Below are 4,446 nucleotides of genomic sequence, written 5' to 3' on the forward strand. Positions count from 1 at the left end.
TACCCCAATGTTTATAGCGGCACTCTCAACAATAGCCAAATTATGGAAAGAGCCTAAATGTCCATCAACTGATGAATGGATAAAGAAATTGTGGTTTATATACACAATGGAATACTACGTGGCAATGAGAAAAAATGAAATATGGCCTTTTGTAGCAACATGGATGGAACTGGAGAGTGTGATGCTAAGTGAAATAAGCCATACAGAGAAAGACAGATACCATATGGTTTCACTCTTATGTGGATCCTGAGAAACATAACAGAAACCCATGGGGGAGGGGAAGGAAAAAAAAAAAAAAAAAAAAAAAAAGAGGTTAGAGTGGGAGAGAGCCAAAGCATTAGAGACTGTTAAAAACTGAGAACAAACTGAGGGTTGATGGGGGGTGGGAGGGAGGGCAGGGTGGGTGATGGGTATTGAGGAGGGCACCTTTTGGGATGAGCACTGGGTGTTGTATGGAAACCAATTTGACAGTAAATTTCATATATTAAAAAATAAAAAAAATTAAAAAAAAAATCCTTAAGTTCTTTTTTTAAATTTTTTTTAATGTTTATTTATTTTAGAGACAGTGAGACAGCACATGCAGGGAAGGGGCAGAGAGAGCCTGAGACAGAACCTGAAGCAAGCTACAGGCTCTGAGCTTTCAGCAGAGACTGACGCTGGGCTCGAACCCACGAACCCTAACATCATGACCTGAGCTGAAGTCGGACACTCAACCGACTGAGCCACCCAGGCACCTCCTTAAGTTCTTTAAGCATTAGATGATACATAAAATATTATGACCTTTGTAAGACATCAATATTTAGTAACAGTATACAGAATTTCAAGTATGTCTACATGTATATGCACAGTTCCAGAAAACACATGTAATGATTACAAAGTGATGAATATATATTATTCATCCATAGGGATGAATTAATTGCTATGAAATTTTAATGCACAATTCTACAATATGCTTTGAAAGACAAAATGACTGAAGAAAATAAGAACTGAGGAATTACTATGTGAGAACAGAGACCCTAATCATATGTGACAAAGTTCTTTGTAATTTTATTATTTAATGTATTATTCTGTCAGAAATAGGATTACATATGTTCATATCAGCACATAAAATGGACTTTGGGCAATATCATTGATTTGAAATTCATCAGAAATGTGAATCATGAACTCCCAATTACTTTCCTCATAGCATAGCATAGCATATCAACATTGTATATGATTTATAATCTTTATTACTATCTGTAGGAGGAGACACAATAGCCTGTGATGACATACTCTGTTCTCAGTATTGCTAGTGTCAGTGGTAGAGATGCATTATGAGTATATTTGAAAAATTGTATCTGAATTAAATATCTTTACATTATCTTAACTAAGATTTCTCTTGATAACGGGAGGAAACATTTAAACAAATCTCTTCCTTAAGATAGTTGCACATTTATGTCTTCTCTTTATCAAAATTAATTAAGAAAGGATAAACTATAATTTTATTGTCCTCTAAGATTATGGCTTACTAAGTAAAACAAAATTAAGTGTATATAGATAAGTGTTACTAAACTTGATACTACCTATTCCATTTAAATAAAAAAATACGGAGAGAATTAATTATCTGCCCCTAGTATTATCACTTACTCTGTGTTTTGACCTGAGAAATGTTAAGCTTGTGTATTTTTTGCATGATAACCATCTTGACAAGTATCTGGACTTACTCTGAAGGAAAATGCAGCATTTAGGGTAGGTGATTTTTTGTCTTGTTTTCTAGATGGACAACAGAGAAGAAAAATAATACATATTTGTATAGTTGTTATGTGGCAGGAATTCCACAATCTTTTCATTATGTGGCAGGAATTCTACAGTCTTTTTTTTTAATTTTTTTTAACGTTTTTATTTATTTTTGAGACAGAGAGAGACACAGCATGAACAGGGGAGGGGCAGAGAGAGAGGGAAACACAGAATCGGAAGCATACAGTCTTTTAAAGAAGCCAAACATCCTTAATTTTACTATGTGTTGGCAAATACAATTCAGAGTTAGCATCTGGGGAACTGTGATTGACCATTGAGGAAATGAGATAGATTCACCTGCTTTATGAGTTTTCTTAGTCCTACAGCCAGCATCCCTTTTCTAAATAATGAAAGAGCCCTTTTTGACCAAATGTTTTCTAAAATATATTTATTTGTCATACAATATTTTGATAAAAATTTTAAAAGAAATAAACAAAAGACTTTTTGTCTATTCAAGATCCATTTGGGATAGATCCCAAATTTAAGGTTAATGATACAGAGTACTTTGCTTGACACACCAGGACCCTTCATTTTTAAGTTCATGCCTTAGGATCTCTGATCATCTATTTTTCTTTTTCAAAAAGGAAAAAACAAAAAAAAAGACCTCCCCCCCCCCCACATTGCTACTGTTAACTACATGTGTTTCTATGTAAAATTACCTTCAAGTGATATTTTTATTCTATTTTCTCGTTAAACTTTTATTTTAATGGGTCTAAAAATTCTGTGACAGATTTTTGGTCAAGTTGTTTCCATTAAAAAGTACTGATTTTAAAAACTAATAACTTAAAACTGCACACACACACACACACACACACGCACACATGGTCCATAAAACATTCTCCTTTCTTCTGGAGGCTTTACAATGAATTGTTATCATCAACCAGCCTTTTACTATTAAACTTAAAAGTCCAATTGACACAAACAGTTGTGAGACCTTTCCTCTACCACTGATTAAGACTGGGGTGGCAGGTCCTGGGAGTGATGTTCATTTAGCCTTCTGAGCTTTCTGGAAGGACTTGCTGTCCCTACCAGCTCTGCTACCTTCTTGTCCACTGCTTTGATGACACCCACACCAATCTTCTGTCTCATGCCATGAACAGCAAAACAGTCTGGAGGAGGATAGTCAGAGAAGCTCTCAACACACATAGGCTTGCCAGGAACCATATCAATGATGGCAGAATCACCAGATTTCAGGAACTTGGGGCCATCTTCCAGCATTCTGCCAGAATGACAGCCTTCTCCTTTCTCTCAGTGAATCTGCAGGCAATGTGAGCTGTGTGACCGTCCAGCACAGGTGCATATCCAGCACTGATTTGGCCTGGATGGTTCAGTATAATCACCTGAGTCATGAAGCCAGCTGCTTCCACTGGGGGGTCATTTTTGCTGTCACCAGCCACATCACCTTGGCAAACATCTTTGACAGATACGTTCTTGACATTGAAGCCAACATTGTCCCCCCAGGAAAGGGCTCACTCAAAGCTTCATGGTACATTTCAACAGACTTTACTTCAGTTGTAACACTGACTGGTGGAAAGGTGACCACCATGCCAGGTTTAAGAATGCCAGTCTCCACCAGGCCCACAGGGAGAGTACCAATACCACCAATTTCGTAGGCTTCCTGGAGGAGCAGACACAAGGGCTTGTCAGATGGATGAGTTGGTGGCAGAATGCAATCCAGAGCTTCAAGCAGTGTGGTTCCATTGGCATTGCAGTCTTCACAGTTAACTTTCCATCCCTTGAACCAAGGTGTGTTTGCACTTGGCTCCAGCATGTTGTCACCATTGCAACCAGAGAATGGCACAAATGCTACCGTGTCAGGGTTGCAGCCAATTTTCTTGTTGTAGGTGCTGACTTCCTTAACAATTTCCTCATATCTCTTCCGGCTGTAGGGTAGCTCAGTGGAATCCATTTTGTTAACACCAATAATAAGTTGTTTTCACCCAGCGTGTAAGCCAGAAGGGCATGCTCACGGGTCTGCCCTTTCTTGGAGAACCTGCTTCAAGTTCACCAACACCAGCAGCAACAATCAGGATGGCACAGTCAGCCTGAAATGTGCCTGTAATCATATTTTTGATAAAGTCTCTGTGTCCTGGGGCATCAGTGATGGTCACATAATACTTACTGGTCTTGAATTTCCACAGGGAGATATAAATGGTGACATCATGTTCACAATGTAACCTCCTTCTCAATTTTTTTGATAGTGTTTTTGTCAGTCCCACCACATTTGTAGATTAGATAACCAGTAGTGGAAGAGTTGCCTGAATCTATATGTCCAATGATGACGATGTTCATATAAGTCTTTTCCTTTCCCATTATGGTTTAGGTTTAGTGGAGGTTTTCGTAACACCTGTGTTGTGGCAGCAAACCTGTTGCAAAAAAGCTCAAATAATATTTTTAAATTCTTTGATATCAATAGATTTTTTAATTAATTTTTTAATGTTTATTTTTGAGAGAGAAACGAGTGGGGAAGGGGAAGAGAGAAAGGGAGACACAAAGTCAGAAGCAGGCTCCAGGCTCTGAGCAGTCATCACAGAGTCTGACGTGAAGCTTGAACACACAAACCTTGAGATCCTGATCTGAGCCAAAGTTGGACGCTTAACCACCTGAGCCACCCAGGCGACCCATCAATAGATTTTTTTAAGAAGATAATTTACTATTTAGAAGTATCCT

At 38.1% G+C, this 4,446-nt stretch overlaps 1 pseudogene; it reads right to left on the bottom strand.

Annotated features, from left to right (window-relative positions):
- Positions 1 to 2,761: 2,761 nt before the first annotated feature.
- Positions 2,762 to 4,089, bottom strand: LOC109265830 (elongation factor 1-alpha 1-like; annotated as a pseudogene).
- Between the last annotated feature and the right edge of the window lie 357 nt (positions 4,090 to 4,446).

This window comes from Panthera pardus, unplaced genomic scaffold (assembly GCF_024362965.1).
Source record: "Panthera pardus isolate Hobbes unplaced genomic scaffold, ASM2436296v1 HiC_scaffold_1, whole genome shotgun sequence".
In the NCBI taxonomy this organism is placed as follows: Eukaryota; Metazoa; Chordata; class Mammalia; order Carnivora; family Felidae; genus Panthera; species Panthera pardus.